We start from the raw sequence: 22,791 nt of genomic DNA, 5'->3' as shown, positions 1-22,791 counted from the left end.
TATCATTATTTCTTAGGTATGCATAGCGCTTCTTGAATTGGAAACGATGGTTTCGCGAGACGATCATTTTCACCGAGTGCGTTCTAACAAAATTACATTCATTCCACGAACGTTGACTTGGAATAATTTCGACTAATTACTCCTATGCTACCGATCCCGGTGCGTCGAGCGTTCCACAGATCACTTGGAATACCAGGACCGTGTGTGCAAGGGAACTCGCATAATGATAGTCCTTCCGAAGATAAGTAATGGGTTTCTCGTTTCGATCGGTGCATTGCATAGTTATCAATCTTACCAACTGAGGCTAGCGGTCTGTCATTACGCGTGCTCGTCATTTTGTACGACACTCTGTCGTTTTATTTTTCTGAGGACCGATTATCTTGCACTATTTTCAGTCACTGGCCCATGATGTATTGTGTTTATCGAAACGGTGTTTTTCGAGCTCGTATCCTGTACCGTCCGATGGGACGGATAACTTTTTCAAATCCAAGTAAACGAGACTTAACGGGAATCACGATAGATACGAGAGTCGTTCGATAAAATGAATAGAAAGAACCTATGTACGTGCATACATACGTATACAGCTAGAGAAAACGGCGGTCGAAGGTTCTTCCTCGATTTCCAAGTAAAACGTAAAAGACGTAGATTCAGCTGACATATCCAGCTACGCTTCGTCGAAACGGTACACGGGTTAGAAAACATCATCCTGTCCCTGAAAGTCTAAAGCTCGATAAACTAACAAGGCAAACATCGCGCGACAGTAGATACGACGAAGAGACTTTCCACCGGTAAACGTCGTGAACCGGTTTAATTTCTCTACAAAAGCCACAAAGAGAACATGCATAGAATTTTCGGAGGATCGGGTCGGGCGCACGGTTTATTTTCAAGTACTGTTAAATTTAAAACGTCGTTATCCTGCCGCATCTGTTGACGAAAACTCTCTTCGAAAACCGGACTCAAGGGGATTACGCTGTTATCCTCCCTTTCATCAGCATTACGCGGCTGTCACTTTACTCGGTTCTTCATAACATCAGGGCCATAATCTAACACGGAGGGAGATGGACGCTCGTTCATTCGTTTCTTTTTTTCTCTCTTTGTACGCTTTTCTTGCGTGGCTTTTCCACGACGCAAACGGGACAGCCAACGTTGCACGAGCAACCACGCGAACGCTTCAACTCTGTCCTCTTCCTGCCTCGTCCTCATTTGTACATTTGTCGTCGAATATTTCTTTTATAACGGCTTTCCGCACCCACATCGTCCTCGTTCGCGTTTCCATCATCGCTTGCAGGCTACTTCGCGCGGAATTTCCCGTCGACGACAAATTCACTCGGATTCGCGCTGCATCACTGTCAGCCCCTCTCGCAGACAGATGCTTTTCTTTTTATGATTAACCTTTGCGATTAATGATAGCAGTTTCACCTTCCTTGTACACTCTGCTCACCGATGAAAATTGATTATAATCTCGGCTTCGCGCGAAGGTTTGTAGGAAGAAGATTCGCTAGGATCGAAATAATAGATTCTTAACTGGTCCACGAAAGATCTTATCTTATCTCCGAGATACGGTGAACTCGCCGTAACAAGAGCGAGGCGAACTCAGTGTGTAAAATAAGTACGCGGTTAAGCGAGGTTAATTAAATTCACCTTAAAAGCAATAACTACGATAGAAGTTATTCATGTCTGTTCGCTCGACCGTTTGATTACAGTCGACTGACCGTGCCATTCGTTATGATTAATGTATGTTGTTGGACCGCCGATCGTTTAATGTTCATTGCATACACGACACGTTGCGGTTTAAATCGGCTGCTTTGTGATCGATACTTATTAACATTCAATTGATGTGATGAAATCGAAATGAAAAATGCCATCGCTTCCTGCTTATTATTAAAGTCTAATCAAACTCTGATCGAATGAGTTGTGATCTAATCGAAACAAAACGAACCAGACAAGCAAAAATTGTACCAATCAAAGCAGCACAATGCAAAATTCTATCCAAATTATCGCTCCTTGTCGGCAAATCATTTAACTTGGCGAAGTGGTGGCTCCTTATTGTCGTGTCACACATCGTTCGACATAAACAACGAAGGAACCGCGTTTCTTCTGAAATGGAAAGCTGCCGTAACGTGCGCATATCTGCGTAAAGGGATGGGGTGGTGGATGCAATATAGGAAAGCAATCTTCTCCGGCGACTACAGAGTGGGATAACCGAGAGTAGTGGTGGGTCGGTGCTTAGGTACATATCTACGTAGGTAGGTAGTCAGGCTGCAGATCGCGTTCGTCTCGCGTGTCCGCAATTTTTCCGGTAGAATCGTTGCCTGCTCGTTCCATAATGCATGCCGTGCCGCTCGCAATGCTCTATGCGATGCAGCCGTCGCCGGACGCTCTCATATACACAGAGCGACGTCATGGGAAGAAAAAAGAGGGGAGCAGGGAAGGGACATAGAACGAGAAGAAAGGATCAAATGGACGACAGGACTCATGTAGAGCGAAAAAGAGGAAGACGGAGGAGAAACTTGACGGCCAATGGGAACGAGAAGATTTTCGTTATGATCGTAATCTTAGAAGCAGAACAACCACGATCATCCAGACCAGCTAGGCGACCAGGCGAACACCGGATTCCTAGCGCTCGATTTCTTTCTCTTATACCCCTTTCGTACCGCTTCTTACTCTCTTCCTGGTTTGCTCCCTCTCTCCTAATCTAACAGTTCAATTCTTTTATTCGCATGGTTTAACTTTTCCCTTCCATCTTGTAGGGTCGTTGGTAACAGCACAAACGAACCGAGCTTCCTTCGCGCTGTATGATAATAAGGTAGAAGGAATCGGAGTTGGTCTAACGTCTTCATGAGCGATCGACCTCGTCGATGTAACACCGATATCAGTGGTATCGAACCTATTTGTAGAGAGTACATTCGATACTCGTTGCTTTGTTATCGTAGTTGATAAAGGAGAATAGGTACGATAAAAGTAACGCTCGACGAAACGAATCGAAGTTGATTAAAGATGTACGCTTCTTGATACATTTACCGTTTCAGGATCCGGCTTTTGTGTGTTCAACCACTTCGATCCCCGTCTCTCCAGCCGGCTGAATTCAATTTTCCTGGTCTAATTCTTTTATTCGCTTCGTTTAACTTCACTGTTCCGTTCGGCACGTCGTTTCAAGGCGAATCCGTAGCTCGGTGTCTATTTGAGGTCTTTTCTACCTGAAATACTTTTCGAACGAGCGATCGCGACGAGCTACGACGTTCATTCGCGTTGTTCCATGCTCTCAATTCGTTACTGTAAAAAATGATATAACTTTTAGCGTGTCTTTTCAACGACGTTTCGCCATTGAATTAAAATTGCCTGAAATTTAATATGACGTTTCCAACGAGAATAGTACAGCAAGGAGGAAAGCTGACAAACTTTGAAGAAAAGAACCACGAATATACTTCATAGTAACGTCGAGTGGACTAATTAATATTTACAACTCATACATCGCGGTCGTAGGTACGCGAACTATGGCAAAAGAACGTTTGGAGAAACGCGAGCGCAGCTTGCAATGGCGGGTTAAATAATGCAGTGCGATAAATCGCCAGCCAATTCAGAGCCTCTTGTCGGTCGCCGCTCGATTCGAAGAAAAGCATCGCGCGGAAGCAGTTTCCTCGCGGCGAAAACTCGGCTAATGCGCGATTATTTCAGCTAGTTGCTGGCGCTGGGTCGTCGTGAAACGAGCTGCCAGCGAAATGGTAATGAGATCTTGCTTGGTGCAGTTAATTTCGGTATCTGCTTCGGCCTTATTTCCTTCTCCTCGTTCCTCCATCTCTCACGTCATTCTCTCTCTCCTCTCTACTATTTTACTTTCTCTCTTTTACTCTCGTTGCACACATGCCGAGTCAAATGTAACTATGGCGTGGGATCGGATGCAGGACAGGGACGGGTACTTGGCCGCGGAAAAAACGAGCAACGACCGCGGCATTTCGCGCAGAATGAAATTCCTATTCCGCATTGTCGGCGGTTTGCTACTGCAGTTGGCTAAAGTGGCTGAAAAAGGTCGGTGGAATGGGATGAAAATGCTGCCGCAAGGAGGAGGAGGCTGTACAGGTTGATGCATATTTCGTCGTCGTTGTCCTTGTCTCGGACGCGTCGCTCCACGTAGGGGAACGCTTGCTCGAGAAATCCATTAACGAGCGGTTCTGACGATTGCTGGACAAATAGCTTTTCATAATTCGACGCAGAAATTTTTTAATCTACGTCAATGGCGAATGGGGGACGGTTGAAAGAACTCAGAGAGATGGAAGAAAGAGGTGGAAGCAAAGAGGGTGGCGTTTTGGACGCTAACCAACGTTGGAAACGGAGACGAAAGCGAGTAGAGACCGGTCAGCGCACGAACTCGCGTTCTTACATGCAAAATCTATTCCGATCTAGAAGCATCGGAATTTAGATTGGAGTTTAGCCTGGCCATAGTAGACGCAAGCCAGTGGTATGTATGAAACGGAACGCTGCGCTGTTTTTCCCAGGATATGCGGAATAACTTTCGTTTAAGATCTTTGATAACGGGTCTTTCTATTAGAATATAAACGAGACCCTCGTCGTTCCGATAAATTTTCGTTACGGAAAATAGTTGGGAATAATAAGTCATACATATATATGTAGGTTCTTATTATACGCATATTGCCTGTACGGTTATGGTTTTATAACATTGATCTACAATTCTAAATAGTTGAAAAGCAATATCTAGGTATTTGCGTCGAGTCGCTTGAATTCAAGTAACTTGAGCTGACTTTTCTAACTTGCTAGTTATACTTGATATGATATATTCTTTTAATTTTCAAATCGAGGAAAGAAATTCTTTCAGCTATTCCTTGAAGCTTGAAATACATCTTCAATGACGTGAATTACTTACATACAATGTGAACTAGATACAAGTTCTTTTGAAGTGAATTTCACTTATTGCTAGTCCAGCATTCACCTGATTTGCATGAACATAAGCTCGAGTAACCTGAATTCCTCTAACTCGATTAATTTCAAGAAGCTTCTACTCCTCGATAACCATTAATCACGATTCGATATTCCTAAGCCTCGTTATATTTCAATCTCTAATTTACTCGCAGGCTTCAAATGCTTCTACATCTCACGTAATCAAAGTCTTTGACAAACACGTTGCAAAAGGAATCGCATAGTCGCTCGTAGATTCGCGCTCGATCATATAACTCAATCGCAGATCGAGCCGCATCTAGAAATTGACAGGAGCTTCGTTAATCGTAGACAAGCGATCAACGCGAACGAACAACACTGATGAAATCAAGAGAATTGCGATCCGATGAAAGAGGATCAAGAGCGGCCAGAGTCGCGGTCGACTGCAAACGTTGCAATCCAGTATGGGCAGAGAAAACGTTTTTTCGGTGGCGCCGTGGAAGGAGAGGCTTGAAAGAATTTGCGGATATTTGCGAACACGTGTCCACATTGAATTCTATTCGCAAACACGGGCCGAGCCCGCGACGGCTTTATTGTGCGCGGTGTAGAACGTTGGGGTCGCTAGCCAGGTCTCGTACGTGCATTCTGACTGTTTGGTGAATAAATGATATGTTTAGTAATATCACATTGCGACTCGCTATTCGCGGTACACGCAACAACGAACTAGATGGGAATGGAACAAACGGTCGATCAGGCTGAATAAATCGCGAAACGACAATGAAGTGTGCAAAACCGATACGACATCGCCGTTCTCTAAATTACTAGATATAACGTACGTGAGAAGTTTTATTTTAGTTTGTCGAAAAGTGATCCTTTTTCTTTTTTTATTTTACAATTTCTTTTATCTGAAGCAAACTATGCATTCAACTATGTAATTATATTCGCCTTAAACCTTGAGTAGTCATGCGTTCTTCTTTTACACATTAATTTTAAGTCAAACGTATTTTATCATCTGATTTCTACCTGAAAAGTATCAGACTATTTACCTTAATTTCTTCATTTATGTATCGCTAGTACTTGAAGATCAGTTATTCTCAATACATAACCATCCATACTTCGCGTTCCTATATGTACGAAAAATAATAGGCTGATTTGAATATCCTTCAACTTCCTTCATCGCTTTCGTTGTTCTCGTCGAGTTCATACAGATAATTTTCTCCTTCTTTCACAACGACGACACAACGTGTTAACAACGATACTGCTTCTGACCTGGTTCCGAGGTCGCAGAACAGGTCCACGCGGTCGTTTTTCAAAAACATGTGAAATTACCGACGCGCGCTACTATAAAACTACCGTGGTGCCTTGGCGAGACTCTGCATCACGTGTGTGTTTGGGATTAGGGAATGAAAGCGAACGCGGGGTACGTCAGAGAAGCGAGAACGGAAAAGAGGTCGAAAGGCAGGAGCACAAGAAAGAGATGATAAAAATGTCGAAACTCGCAAGAGTGCTTAACGGAACGGTGTACAGCGTTCTCGCGTAAAAATGCTAGCGATGCATTTGCATCCGGGGCGCGTAGATTCGTACGCGGCAGCAGCTACGTTGAAGAAAAGTGGCGAAGAGGTTGGTATGCGGCAGAAAGGCGGGAGGCTGGTGTAGCTTGCGCAGAGGCTATTCCCAAGGTACTTCCACTACGGGATCCCCCAATGCGATTTTACCCGTTGTAAATAGGATTCAACGTAAATGCAGTTACATTTATGTACACACACGTGTACGCAGCTTCCCGTAAATGATGTCGCGGCACTGTTTAAAAGTCCCTACGTCTCCCGACTGCGTCAAAACTTAGACAACAGAATAGAGGGTTCGTTCCAGGAACGCAAAGTACGCTACGAAAATTTGCAGGAACGGGGACGCGATCGCGGTAAGTGGAGAATCGCCTTTTTGATTCCGAGCGCGGTGAATAAACGCTTTATTTCTAACTACGGCTCGTTAGTGGGTCAGAATGGCGGTCGCGTTTCCGGAGCTTAGTTAGCGAAAGGGTTGGGGAAGCTACGAAGTTAAATGTTACCGCATTTCACTTAGGCCCGGTCTTTAGGAGATACTTTGCTCGTCGGTTTATTCGGAGTTTGGTGGTGTAATTTTGTCGGATGAAAATCTTTCAGACACGAATCGACGTCGTTTGGATCTTCCAGGAAGTTAGAGGTTGATGTTCAGAGATGACTGCGTGAAAATTTTAGCTGTAATTCGAAGCTACGGGAGCGATATTTACTCTGGTCTAAATAAACTTTGACGCGGGATTTCTCTCTTTTTCGGAGCTTTTTATTCAGGTCGCCAGGATTGACGCAGACACGAACTATAACGAAACAATCAATACAATCCGCTGGAGTGTACAGCATTTAATATCGTTACTTCGATTGCTCGTTCCTGCTGGAAACTAAATCGTTCCTGCGAAAGATTGAACCCGTCTTCCATCGCGTTTCGATGGGCTTGATCGATTTTTACATGAAACAAAGATGGGCGTTCGGTCAAAGATGGAAATGATTCATAAGATCATAGTAGGATATTAGTTTAATTCAGTGGAACTGAAACTCGAACTCGTCGACCAAGAAAGCCAACCGACATTATCCCTTCCTTTCGTGCCTTTCATATTTTTTATCAGTTGGAATGAAGCGAGAATATGCTATTTCCGTGGCCGACCAACTTTTTGGCGATGAATGTTTCACTTAGTCTATTCCATTATTGATTCTGTTGGAGGTACTTGTAGGATCAGAATAGAAACCGTTTTATACCATCCGAAATGAACTCGCCTGTTCGGTAGGCTGAACGAAAAGGGGAGGCAGCGTACAAGAGGTTTTCCCTATAAAATCTCGCATGCCGATTTGTTCCTCCAACTGTCCTCCTTCGTTGACAACATTTCATGCCGTGAACCATACGATGAAATCAAAATTTCTCCTGTAGTGAACTATTTAAAATTCCACCTGTAGGAAGTAGGAAAGAGGATATCCCGTTTGAGAGTCTCGTCCCGGACCGAGCGTTTCGGATAAAATGAAATTGAATACCACAAATCATAGGGACCACGTGACGGCTTTGATAGCTCCGCTCGTGTAAATTATATTATACCCGTGGACGTCTGAGAAATATTTTAAGATAAAGTGTGGTACTGGTGCAAGGAGAATGGAGAAAGATCGTCTTGAAATTCCACGGCGAGGGAACCCACTTTCGGATACATCGGCTTTGCGGTTCGCTTGGTATCGGCTCAACCATTCGTCAGAGGTGTGTATCGATTTTACGATTTCCGTTTGCACAGAAAGTAACATACGTTCTATTTGCATCGACGTTAGAACGCAACTACTTTATTACGTAATAGCTCACTAAAGCATTTGGACACTTACCGGAGAAAACTTTATATATATTGTGTGTGTTATAGTAGTACATTTTGGAATTTCATTGACAACTGATACATTTACGAAACATTTACTGCAAATATATCTATATTTAGTAAAAAATTAATATACGGTTTGAACACACAGTTATTGATAAAGATAGTCCCATTGAATATCGCGGCTTATTGATATAATAGATTATCGGATGTTTAAATACTTTTAATTAAATATCTTGTAGCTTCCATATTCAAATATATCAATATTCATATATATCCAAACTATCAATATTGTCATGATAATTCATATATGCATAATACATACGTAAAACATTTCTACAAGCGTTCGAATACTATCGTAAACTAGTGTAAAGTCGAATTAAAGTTTGTATCGGTGAAACGTTCGATTAACTCAAAATTGTGAAACTGTCAACCAGATATTCGTACAGTAGTACAGAGAGGGTTGTAGAGCGAACCTTTGATTTTCACAACCGCAATACCGTTGAACAATCGTGAACGTAGATTTTATAATTAAACTGTTACAACGCAACAAAAGACGCTAATATTATATTAGCCAAAAGTCGAAAGGGGAAACGTTTGCAAAGAAATTAATTTCGCTGAAAATTGTATTATAACGACTGCGGTAATTACGTTGCTGGCACTTTAGGTGTCCGCCAAGGTACCACATAATTGCATTCGGAGTGGGTTTTGTAGTCTGTTACGAAATGTATGCCTGAAAGGACCCCGGGTGGAAGACTCTCCTCTGTACGGATGGCTTCAAAAGATTTGTCGGCCCGAAGCCATGCCTCGCATGCTGATTCGTCCCTCTCTTGGTCGTCTTTCGAGCTGTTCGGCGCCTCGGGCTGCGTCTAGACTCTCGAGACGAGATTACTCAGACCCAAATCCTTCCGAGAAGGACCATTTAAACCTTAAAATTCAAACGAATCGTCTCGAATGGTTCTAATGGCGCTAATACGATTGTCCTTACTATTTTCCTGGGAGAGCAATCGAATCAACCCTGTCCATTTCTCTTATTAACCGTCTCATTCGCATAATTAACTTTTATTAGATATATATTTCTCCTAGTTTCGATTCATATACAATTAATTAAGGTGTCCTGTTTACCACTGAAGGAAAGTGAAGTGTCATCATCTTCGTGCTATTCTTTTATCTTATAAAATTTAAAATATTCAGTCATTATTTTGTAACAGCCTGTATAATAGTATAACTTTATAAGATAAAGATACATAAATTTCAATTATTTTAACACATCTTCAAAAGTGAAAACTAAGTACGACAGTTTCAATTATGGACGTAGTATAAGTATTAAGATACTAATAAATTTTACTTTATTTAATATCTTGCAATACAGGGCACATGATTCAAATGAAACAGTTTGATAGTAAAATAGCTAAAAAACAAAAGCAATGCAGATTTGTCTGAAAATCAGGCAACGTAATTGTTAAACGCATATTGTTGTAACATTTCGACTATGTATCCATATGACAAAAAAGAATTGAAGTTGAAACCACTAGCTCCTACTGCGCGTCGATTGGCTAGTGGAGGCAACTCCGCTTAACCTGCGCGTTTCGAGTGCTCGCACAGCAAGGTAAGCACATTTTGAAGCATCTTCGTTTTAAAAAAAGGAGGAAAAAGAAGAGAAGAAAAAATTTAAAGCACGAGATACGCTCTCGGAGTTCCCCTGAAAAGCTCCGTACACGGTTAGTGAAAAGATCTTGAGGCTGGGAGAGGTTCCCCTATACCGCTAGAGCACGTCTCGGTCGCTCATTATGCAGACCGTGGTTCGCGTTCCCCGCAATTCTACGGAACAAATATCGTTTCACGGGAACGGGACGCAACCGCGCGTGTTTCGTTCTCCCGCGGGCTCATTAAAAGTCCGTCGAAGCGCAAGAGAGCGGGAGAGAGTCGTGTGGCGGCCGTGAAATCGCGTCGCGACGTGGCCAGCACGTGCAACCGCGTGTTCCATTGCTTCAGCTTCCGTTCTGCCTTTTCCGTGTCATTTGTATCGCGCGTCGAAACCCAGGTTTCGCTTTAATGTCGCTATAAAACTCGTCGCAACGAGGGACGAGCGCAGAATTCGGTGCAAGAGAAAGGAAGAAAGAAGGACCGCGACGAAACGCGTGGATGGTTGAGATCGTGCCACCCAGTTCGAGTCGGGGGCCAGGCAATCTTCTCGTGAGGAGAAACAATAAAAAGCGTCAAGAGAGATAAAGGGCCAGAGTGAATCGCTGCGGGCTAAGATCATGCGGCTCGGTGATGGATCGCATCTCGTTTCGCGAATATAGATCGGTCTTGTAATGCGTCCTCGTGAAAGGTAGTCCCGAGCTGCTTTCTCGACAGGGGCCTCGATGGGTTGGCTGATACTGTCAAAAGTGTAGTAAGTTAAGCGTGAACCCTGTTGATATTGCTGCATCGACGATCATCTTTCGATTTTCATGTCGCAACGCGACGCGTCGAGCGATTAACGCGCGGAAGTCGAAATGTTAACAATTTATAGATTGCTCAGCTCAAATATCTAAGATCTGCATATAAATGACCTCATTCTATAAACCTTCCATTTTTCTATTTAAAAATTAGTCGAATAGATCAGGAATATTTATTTTTTTTTTAATATGCACGTATGGCTATATGCGATTTAGTGTATCACATAATACTTATTCTGCGTTGACAAGCTTTACAATATTTCTGAAGTTTGTCTCAAGCAGAAAGTTATGCAAAAAATGGGTTCCACTGTAGTTTTTAGTCGTTGCAATGTCGATGGGTCGTGCGTAATCAAATTATCGTTAATACGATGCATCTCTGTTGCCCATTACACTGACGAGATGGTCGTGCGGCGTGAAATATTGGGATGCTAAAATCCGTTGTCATTATCGTCGTTTAATTATTATTAAATTATGCGATAGCCGCAGGATAAACGTTCTAATGGTAGGTAACAATGGAGGTGAGGGGGTGTTTGTAGAACAATGTTATCGCTCTTTTGCGAATTCCGATAAACGAGCATTCGGAAATCATTGTCTTCCGAATTTCCAGTTTAACGTTTCGTTTGACGTTTCATTTGACATCCATAATTAATCCTACAACGCAATGTAGGAACCGTTTTTGGAAATTATTGTTTCATTCACCACGGTTTAGGTTCAGTGAAATCGGTAGCGATCACCGTTCTCATTCTTCTACCTTTTGTTAATTTCTTAATTTCATTACATAAGTACACGATTAATTTTTAATCCTCACGAAACAAGTCACTTACTTCCATTAGTTCGTTCATCGTAAGATGACATAAGTAATAATACATTCTAAAGTAAGTTTTTAAAAATGTTGCTTGTATCATCACTTTTCGATACTTTCAATTTATCGACGTGATCAGTATGATTTTTGAAGGGTTCGTTTAGGATAAATGGAACGAAAATATCATCGAATTCGTACAAAGAAAGCTTTTTGATGGACGAATACCATTACCGATTTCGATATTGGCTCTAACTGTTGAAACGCATGTTATTTTGGACAATTATCATATTTTATAAAACTGTTGCGTCGTTGGAAGTTCACGGCGATATCGCGTACACTACGTAAAATAGCAATTTACACCGTGTACATCGCGTTCGTTAGAGGCGAGATTAATGCAGCGCATGCAAGTCGAATGATCGCCGCTGTCACGAATCGCATACGTCTCGTAAATACGTCACTCTGTTATCGTCGGCTGATATGAATCCGACAACTGATTCGATACATATGCAAATTCGTAGACACGTGAACGCATAGTTATTGAGCCGTGAAATACGATTCGTCGATAAATAACGATAACTTGGGGCCGCCGATCATGCCGAAATTACGTGGCCACGGTCACAGTCGAGCGAAGGTGAAACAATGATTATCCCTGTCGCGTTACAGGGCACCGAAATTCAGTGTTTGTTGTCCAAGCGATAAGACTTTCCAGCTGACAAGTTTATCGTGTTCGATGATCGCTACGAATTTTGACGAGCAGCGTTTGGATTTTCTGATTGATCACCTGCCTTCAGTGGTGCGTATTGTATATTTTATATCGTAAAATATATTGCAAAAAGTGAAAAACACGCCGAAACGTTATGTAAAATCGATTGCGATATCGGTAGGTCATTTCGACGTAACAAGATGATCGATCGATACAAGTTATTGCATTCCTTTTAGTTCCTTTCAAATTCGAGATACAATCTGTCCACAGATGTTTCAAACAAATCGATCATACACTTCGAAGTAACGTTATGAAACGAAAAATAAGCATACGTTTCTTACACGCGAAAAATTTAATCGCTAAAACGTTATAACGAGAACGTGACCGACCGAGATTTTTGACGATTTTTTATCATGAAAAATTTTAATGAATTCGAGGAGGACAGTCGACGAAATCTGATACGTAAATTTCACTCACGGAACGAGCGTATCTTCCCAGGTTGGAGACATTTTAAGTCCAATTTTGTTCACGTCATTTTGCAAGCTATATTATTTCCTGACATTCCTATTTCCATGGCAGAGACTGGCAGGAATACGATAATGTGGGCCATTTCATTTTGCCGTATTGTTGTTGAACGTTACCTAATTAGCAGAAAGTAGGCGTTAGGTTTCAGTGCAGGGAGAAACGGAGATTTGGCGAAACATGGCTACTGTACAAGGGAAAGTTAGCGTGGGTCTGCTAAATTGGGTTTAACTTCTATTGGGTTCCTCCGGCCGTCCAGCCAGGATTCATCGATTGTATTGTGGCTAAGCCAATTACTGATACAGGCTTTTGTCTTTTGTCCTGTCCGACCGATGTATCTTCCCAATGGCCGATTCTTTAAGCTAAGCCGCCCGCGTGCACGCAGAACTGTTCATTTTTAATTCAGCCTCGTTTACCAGCCAGCAACTTTTGCGCGAAATAAAACACGGCCGAGCAGATATAACGCTAACTACGGACTTATTGCGGTTCCCATTCCCTGATTTCTCTGCGCGCAATTATGAACTCCACGTAAGAGGATTTACCGAGTCATCCTTCGCGTTCGTTTGCAGTAAATAATTGCATTTTTAAGCACGTTGCTCGACCTGTTGTACTCTTGTCGTATCAACGCCAAATCCAAATGCGACACTTTATCGCTTTTAATCCTTCTACTGTGTCGCGTGTTACAATCGAATTTCGCGGGTTTTGATAGTTGGTCCAGTACGCCGATAGCGAACAGTTAACAGCCAGTCGAGAATTAGCAATTGAAAGGGGCACTTATCGTTAGCAGTCAATCGTATTTATTTCGAATCATTCGCTACATTGAATTCTCGTCATTTCTTTCAACACCGTTATTATTATCTGCACGTGAACAAACGCATTTTTCAGTGTAACACGCGTTCGTGAATTGTCCCGTCGAATTGAATCGTTGCTCCATCGACTGGAGTGGACATTGTATCGATTTCCTTTAATGTGGTGTAATTCTGGAGAAAGAACGTGGAATATTTGGAAAATCTTCATATTATTACGGTCATGAGAAAGGATTGAAAGCGGTTCTCGTGGGAGGACGGTCTCTTTCTTAATCGAAAAAACGTCTGCAGAGGGTCAGTCCGATCTTGTTGCGCTTGGCCGAGAAGGCACTTCAAATACCAACGGCCGTCAGATGATTCGTCACACGAATACCTTCACTCCGGGAACCGAAGCAACGAGGATGTTGACGTAGTCTCGAGTGGCGGAATGGTACCAGGGACATCATCATTTTCACTCGACACGGTGCGACGGGGTAGCTGGCCGCCAATGTTTAGAAAGTGACGCGCGATCGGGTGAGATACATTTACATGGCTATTTTAAAACAACGACTGAGCAAACAGTCTTCCGTCGAAGTTTATTTAGACTTCAGAGAGAAGCCTGGATTCCACGAAAGGGATTAATGAGAAAAGAGATAGTCAACTGGCTAAACATTCCTTTGTGCTTGTCCGAAATACTCGGGGCTATAGTGAAAACGCTCGTCAACCATTTAACGTAATTAATCTACTTTTTTCCTTATTCGCCCTGTCTCGTCCATCGGATGGATCTATAAAACCTCGACTTAATCTAAGCATCAAAGTATTCTTTGCAATGTCGAGACGGCATTGACTTTGGAAAAAGATCCGCTAATGTACTTTTTCTGGTTACCAGAATCGAATAACACCGGAGGAAGAAATCCTTAATAATTATTTCTGTCGCATCTCCGGACTTATTCGTGGAACAGAGGCGAGTAGAACGAAACGAGGGACGTATATTACGATGGTGTCCTATGTTCTAGACAAAGTCCAGAGACCACTCGACGGCACGATACAAAGGATCAAATCTGCCAGCTCTTAACAATCCCCGGCTTAAAACGCAATCCTCAAGGTGAAACTGGCTTAAGCGACACTTGGACGATGTTGAAGCCGAGAAGAGCATCCAGGGTTAGAGAATCGGGTTATAGAACCGACCAGAAGATGCCGGCGCAGCAACGAAACAGATAGATGGAGGGACAGTCGCAGTTTTGGTCGGTGGATGAAGAAGGATTGCGGCTCAACTTGGCCCCTTCCTGTTCGCTGCCTAGTTGTATTCGCCCTTCCATATCTCCGGCTGTTCCTGGAGCACTAGTGTAAAGTCGACTTTGCCGAGTCAGCTTTACCGTGTAGTTTTACCTCCTCGCATCCCTTGCTGGCTTCGTGCTGTAACCCTTTTCTGTCAGCCGCCCCTCGGCCCGCGCGCGCGGGCGTAGCATTGTATCGAAATTCCCGAGAGCCTTTCCTGTTTCGGGACGAAACAAATGCTGCTGCACGGTCGGCCCTCTTCAAAGACCCGCTAGGCTAGGCACGCTCGAGTTTCTTTCCCCTATGGGAAAGAAACGGCTGAATCGGACGCGCTTGCGACTGTCGCGCGCGTGCTCCTTCTCTTTACCGCCTTTTACACTGTACCAAGGACAAACTTACGTTACAGAAAGCCCGCCGATACCACATATTGACTGTTTCCTCGCGGATTACGGACCTACACCTTTCCTCTGGCAATCCTTCTCGAATGGACTCGAAAATTGCGATACCGACAATTTCACGTTAAGCTGAAAGGATACGTGCTTGGAGCATCGAACACTAGTATTTGGGATTCCAAGCGATTGAATGTAGTAGAGATTTGAATCGACATACTTGTATACACAAGCAGGTAATAGAAACATAATAGAGACGGGAGCTTGCTTTTCTATTGGATTTTTATTTAGAGGACCAACAACTTTCAACTAATGAGTACAGTTGACAGACCATTACCAGTGTGAATTGTGGAACAATGTTTACAATTAACAGTAAAGAATTTAAAAGATTTAGAGGGTAGGAAAGTGAGAGTAACTAACACGAAATTTGGAAGGATGACGCTATTGTTTGTTCGCGAGCGTAGTTAGTCTGAGATGACACGTACTCGTAAGGGGATGCTAGATACTGGGAGCGAATACATTATATGCATACCTATACGTGTTGAAGGTACAGAAGGTAGGAAGATGTTTTGAAAAAATTTGCATTGACGAATTTTTCCTGGTAACACAGAGATCCCAATGAGAATGTATATTGCGGTTCAGGATTAGGAAGTTGATATCCAGTGGAGCGAAATGTCAAAGTTTTGTTATGAAAGTCACGCACGCGCCATTATATCACTCGGTTGGGCATTTTTTCGTGAACGGTGCCCGGAACTTGGAGGTTAACGCGTGGAGAACGAGACCGGTCCCATCAAGATTTCACAAACCGGCTACTTTCTTGCTACCACGCTGCGCGGAGCGTGCGTGACACGTTTTTATGCGAGTTGCCGCGATCCGGTTGACGATGAGATTCCTCATTTTGCAAGATACATGCTTACGGCGCTGCGCTGGTAGCGCATCAACGAAGACGAATGGCGAGGTCGGGTTAGGTGTGTGTAGGTTAACCGAAATCTCCTTCCCGGGCTTGTTGTTTCACTCTTTCCCTCTTCTTCCTCGTTCTTGACTCTTCGCTCTCTGTTATTCTCATTCAGCTCACTTCATCGTAGCAGATTTCGCTCAGCCAAGCGTGTTATCATATTTTTCAACGCAGCAGCTGCGAGCATTGTCACGATCGGACTTAATGAGCACCCGTTTTCTTTTTCCTTCGGTTACTTGTACACCCTGGCGAGAAATATTAATTCTGCGATGAAAAAAAAGGGAAAAAGAGAGACGACCGTGTAGAGATTCGATAGCTTCTAGCATGACAGAACGTAGAGGAATATTTGTCTTCTGAGGATGCTCTCCAGTTAGACCGTGGAGAAAGGAAAATAGCCGGGGTACGTGTTTTATCATCTTAAAAGAAGACTCGTTATCTGTCTTGCTTTTCTTCGCCTTTTTCATCGTCTTACTCTGCAGTTGATCTTATAAAGCACACGCCTGGTCATATCTCTAGATATAGCTTAATGCCGTTGTTCCGTTGTAGGGAGGCAGGAATTGCCTGAGAATGTTTGCCCCATTATTCCTTTCGCTGACGATGTCCAGACCACAATAGGAGAACGGATAACAAGCAGTAATATTTTAGAAATTTATAGTCGTTGGCATGGGATGATCATTGGATAGTTTCGATTCTAGTAGACTTCGATCCGCTTTAACATGTATCTATCTATTTTGATTGGCCCCAACTCACTCGAACCTTCAATTTCATAGTCGAGTCGACTGCGCTTCAACCGGTTCAATTCGCGCCTGTCCATTCTATTCTGGATCGTGTCAAATCGCGCAAATTCCAATTATTCTCATAGTCGCTAAAGTTCGAAGTACTAACGCCATAGAAATATATACAGTACCAGGATTCTACAAACATTAAGGGAAAAACAGACGGCAGAAATAAAGTCCCTGTAATACGATCCCAATTCACGGGAAGATTCATCGAGGTATTTCAGAGTCCTGCTCTATCCTCTCATTTCCCAGCTCTGTTTCATCTTATAAGGCAAACGCCGACATCTCGCGGAGCCAGCTGTTGCTGGTCGTGGAACATCTTCCGAGCTTTCTCTCTGATCCCTCGCGCGTCTCTGCCCTCGTCCTTTCTGTTCTTTTTTTATCATACTCTCTGTTGGATAGCCGTGGTCCGCCAACGACACACACTTTTCTACCACACACAGAATGTATGTATCTGTGTGTGAATGTGTATCAGAAGGAATGATACATGGAGACCGAAGGACAGAAAAAGGTGGAACACAGAAGGGAAAAGAAAGAGTATGAGTAGATGATGGCAAAGGAGGATGGAGAAGAAGGAGGTAGAGGATGATGAGAAGGAGATGGAGGCCTAAAGAGGCATGAACGAAGACAGTCTGTAGAGAGGAAGAGGAGGAACTAGTTATGATAATGAGGAGATGCAGTGATAGCTTCGCGTCCGCTCCAGCTTTGCTCTGCTTCGCTTGACTCCCTCTTACGTTCTTCGCTCTCTGCCCGTATGGCAATGATCTTCGAGACCGCTTACACCTTTTATGCCTTATTGTCCGAGATGGCTGTTATCCGTGCGAGGCTGCAATCTGTGGCATCGCGACCGCCGTCCTTTGCGTGTACGTGAACGTGCACGCGTTTGCCAACGTCTGCGTGCCTGTATCTCCTCTCTCCCAGTACACCATCGTATAATGGGATGGGCTGCTCACTTTAAACATGGTAAATAACTCGCAGTGGCGCCGTATTATCTGGAACGCGGCCCGAGCGTCATTTCGAGATGTGCAACGGAAATGGAGGTTTTTTCGGGGCGTTGCTTGTTTCGTCGTAGTCCGACCGCGATGCGTATATGTATATGTATGATGATTTCCACCGCAGATATCTGCTTACGATGCCTCGTGAACTAGCAGTAATGGCTGCCTTACTATGGAAATTATTGTGAATACACTTTGGATACTCTTTCTTAACATATGGATACATAAACTTTGTTATTCTTGTTATAAGCTGGAAAGAAAGAAATGTCATTTCTTTCAGTGTCGCAAAAACATCCGCGAGTGTCAATATTGAGCCGCGGTAGTATCGTGAATAATTGAGTCGAAAAAAGGCTGAGGCAGCAGAGAAGAAGATGGCGAAGATTAATCTGAACCGGAGAGGAATTAAAAGCGTATTAAGTTTCCGTTGAAAGGAACAAACTGGTTGCTGCGGCGAAGTCACGATCGGTGTGTTAACTTTCGGAGTAGGTGGGACATTCCGAGGGACTCTCTCTGGCTGCCCAACAGGCAGCGAGATAACATCTTGAGAATCTTCGAATTCCACGGTGTTCGCCACTGAGAACGAATTATCTGTAAATTCGACAAATTATCGGTGGTATCGTTCACACGCAAGAGTAACGCGGCTGGCCGATGGATACTCACGTCTTGTTAAGGATTATCGGACCACGGCAAAGGCTATGGTTCACCGGTTTTCCTCGGATGTCAGATAAATTCCAACTATTCGGCTACTTAACTCGTATTATAGTTAATTGGTAGAACGGCTGCTGCGTCCGTGTAATGGCTCACTCTTAACGATGCTTCCATTTCGAGCTGTAACGGCCGCACCTCTGCCCTACCAGCGTTACAGAGTCACGCCTCACAACCAATTAGTCCACAGCCACGTTAGGAAAGCAATAATCGTTAATAGATTAATTATTCCGCAGGCACGTATTCATTGGCGTCCCGGTTTCTTGCGAGACGTCTCGACGGCTCTCATAAATTAAGGAGTTTGAGGTAATTAAGGAAGATCCAGGCGATTCGCGGCTGCGTCATTTTTTCCTTTCTTTTTCCAAGCCACGTTGCACTCCTCGAGAGATTACTCGAGAAATTAAGGGCGTTAATTATGGGAACGAGAACAACGTAGCGTGATTCGCAATTTCTTATCCTCGACCTTCTACTATCATCTTCTATATCACTGACGAAATTCTCCTCGTGTAAAATATCACCGAGTTATGCTAATACTTTGAATCAGTGTACATCTTAATCGCGAAATACAAAACCCAACAGAGTAGTTACTTACGTGTCGTAAAAGACTTCCTTGATTTACAGTCCCCGATCGCGTTCTCTATCGCATTCTCAATCGCGTTGTAAGCAGAAATCCAATCGAATTACAGCGCAGCCGATACTTGGCAAATTAAAAGCGTTGCATGTTCGCAAGACGTTGGTCGTGGGTTTGCGGAGAGTGTACCTTGTCAGTAAGGTCCTATTTCTCTCTATACGCTGGTAAGACGCATTCGATTCAATTCACCGAGTAACGAGCTTCACGTAACTGCGGTTTTCTATCCGCTCCATTGTGTGTGCCGGCGTGGAAAAGAGGCTAGAAGTTTTCTGTACTCCCTGTTCCTGTCATCTGATTATGATGGTAAGAGTTTACACCATTACCGAGTTGACAAGCAAACGGTCCTCAGTTACTTTTTGCCATTCGATTTCTCTCGATAATGTATTGCGTGTATGAGTCGGCGAAGGTAGCCGGCACCTGGCATTCGATTCGATTCTCCGTGGAGACAAACCTTTTGCCGGCCAGGGACATCCTGCGTGCAGTAATGAGCCGCAATAAGATGGTCAGAAGAAAAACGGGGTTGGCCTTTGTATTTCTTTTCTGCCTCCTCTTGTTGTTCCTTCCTCTTGATTTGTCGTTTCTTTTTCTTCTTTGTCGACAATGAGCCAAGACGGACCAACGAACGCAAGATACCACGAAAAGAGACGTCGAACTACGACGTGGGAGGAAACGTAGCGTGATAGCTAGCCACTTGCTCGTATATAACCTTATTCGTCTAACTTGTTCGCTACCTTGCCTCTCTGTCCTATTCATTTCTGGCTATCAACTTTATTTCTGCCCCCGCAGAATAGTCGTGTTTTTCTTTCGCTTGCCGCTGACAATTTTCCTGTTGCTCACTGACGCCGTAGTTGGTCGTCGACTGGCCGACGTGAAGCGAACAATTGGCTAGATGCATTTCGAAACAAATGGTATTAGAATGTCACAAGCTTACTTTATTTTGGAGGCTCTCTATTTTGTATTATTCTTGGCGTTGATAGCGAAGAAAATATTGTTGTTTGTCAGAGAGTGAAACGATTCTGTTGACGGATATCCATTAATTAACATCTATTTCAATCAAGGATCGTCTTATCAAATACGATGCAATCAAAACCAATAGGTAAGTATATTTTAGGACAGAGCGAAATAAAAATACCTTTGTGATTTCCTGAAAATACTACGGTACCATAAAAAGGGCACTCATCGGGTCAAAAGAAACAACATCGATAAATACCGCAATCCTTAAAGGTTTATATTGTTATACGACGAAACGAATTTACAGTTTTCTCATTATTACATTTACAATTACACCGGAAGCGATCTGTTTTTTTTCTTGTTTGTTTCCATAACAAAATTTTATCAGCCCCGTGATCCTATCCAAAATTCGAAGCGACGTATTAAAAGTGATACAGGAACGAACCGATTAATTCAGGCAGCGTGGCGCTACGCTGCAGGACGCTCGTTACGTTCGAACGAGATTCCAACTGAGAAATTCACATTCGCGCGAACTCTCCCGGCTGGTAGGCAAGCGCGAAGCAATTGGTACGAGCCGAGGAAAGCTCCACGATAGAGGAAAAGTATTTCCCTAGAGATGGTTGAAAAAATAGGTACAGACGAAAAGTGGGACGGATAAATGGACGACATTCGTCCGACTGCTTGGTCGGGGAACACATAATTTATTAAGGAACCTGCCGTCGTTCCTTCTATTTTGGATATCCAACCACGAATTAATCTTTTTTTTTTTATCAAAGAAAACTTTTATATTCGTATCGTTGTCTTTTTCTCTTACTTAGTAATAGATGCAAATATAGCTGCCTTCTGCTCGTCTAACAACTATATCCTTCAATTGGGTCGTTTTTATGATGCAGCACGTTTCGTTCGTCTTTCCTTCCTAGTGGAATTAGATAAATGTCAGACTATATGTCTTTTTCTTCTATTTTGTAATTGTTAATTATAGCTCTCCAACGTATGCAGGATGCAAGGATAATATAGTTACCTCGTACAACATACTTCAATTGAGCTGCTTGTAAGGGTTTACATTCTGTGTATTCAATTTTCTTGGATATTCAAGAAATGAAGTAAACGCCGATCTATATGTCTTTTTCTGTTATTTCGTAATTCTTAATTTTACCTTTGCGAGGTGTATAAGGACGATGTAGCTATATGGATATCCCCGCTCTATAATTTACCAACTAATAACATTGGTAAATTAAAAAGTTACAACGTGTAGGTTAGAAAATCCCCTCACGCAATCCCACAATTTGACACCAACTAGGAAATTGAATAACTAGTAACTTATAAAATTTTATGTTTTATCATCAGACCTGTTACTGCCATGCAAGAGAATTTAGTAGCACTAATAACTCGCAACTTATGACTTGTAAAATTTTACTTATGATATTATATTAATTCAACAACCGCAATAACCACATGTTTCGGTAAGATCGCTTCTACGAAGCTACATTCCGTATTCGGTTTTCTCGGAATTCATTTAGCTTCTTCCGTCGGTTATCTCCTGATAATTGCACGGTATCATCAAAGATACATAATTGAAACTGCGTAACGGCATCGTTCCTCCAGCCTGGTGAAGCTTTAGTATCGGCACGTTTCTCGCGAATACGATACCCTCATTCCGCTACTTTTGCTCTCCACCTGTCAGTCCTTTCTTCATCGCGTCCGTGAATCGTCTCACCGCAGCTTTTTGTATCGCGTTTCAACCTCACGCGCAGAGAATTCTTGTCACCGGTGTTTCCCAGGGTGAACCTTCAAGATCCGCAACCGCAAAGGATACATTCGATCGATAGCATACGATAAACCCACAGAGACTCGGCAAAGAAAATATACGCCGAATATCTGCGACATTTTAAAGGCGAGTCCAACGGAAAGTTAATTTTATTCAGGTGAGAGCTCCAGAATGAATTATGGCAATGGAAGATAATGGTCAGTTCATTAGTTCGTTAAATAGGCCAGTTCATTAAAAAAATGCTCATTAAAATGCATCTGCAATTTTACGAGTAAATTAATATTAGAGGGAAAAGAAAATTTTTAATTAATTAGGGGAGGGATGTACAGATTATATATTTTTATGGTGGTCTATAAGTCTATTTTTGATATGCTATATTTTCTATTCGCGATGGTACTTTATTATTGATAAATCTCCCTAATATCATGTTTTCGATGTGTTTTATGAACGCGTTGCGATGGTTTTGTGCAACGAGAAGTAGTTTCTTTCTCTGGGATTTTTTAATGATGACAATAATCTTATTTTAACGTCAAAACTGTAATTATTGATTACATATGTCCAGGTTTGATATAGATGTAAACTATTTATGGACGTTTAACGTTATTAGCAGACTAAACAGCCAACATAAATCGTACACGCAATGTAATCTGATAGAATCCGATAAAACGTCAAGTATGAAAACATAATTGCGTCTATAGTAGTGATGTAGATTCTATGACCAGCCGATCGGCGATCTGGTATATCGATGGTGAATAATTGAGGCGTGCACAGCGCGGAATCCCGACGAAGGTTTACGGGAGAATTTCGGTGGCTTTATC

General features: G+C 42.8%; 1 protein-coding gene across 1 annotated transcript in view; it reads left to right on the top strand.

The window, feature by feature from the left end:
- Positions 1 to 22,791, top strand: part of LOC126921464 (MOXD1 homolog 2) — a 173,236-nt gene that overhangs the window by 82,551 nt on the left and 67,894 nt on the right. The gene's annotated exons all lie outside the window — the stretch shown is intronic.

This window comes from Bombus affinis, chromosome 10, assembly GCF_024516045.1.
Source record: "Bombus affinis isolate iyBomAffi1 chromosome 10, iyBomAffi1.2, whole genome shotgun sequence".
In the NCBI taxonomy this organism is placed as follows: Eukaryota; Metazoa; Arthropoda; class Insecta; order Hymenoptera; family Apidae; genus Bombus; species Bombus affinis.
Note: the sequence above shows the minus strand (reverse complement) of the source record. Positions and strands in the feature narration are given on the sequence as shown.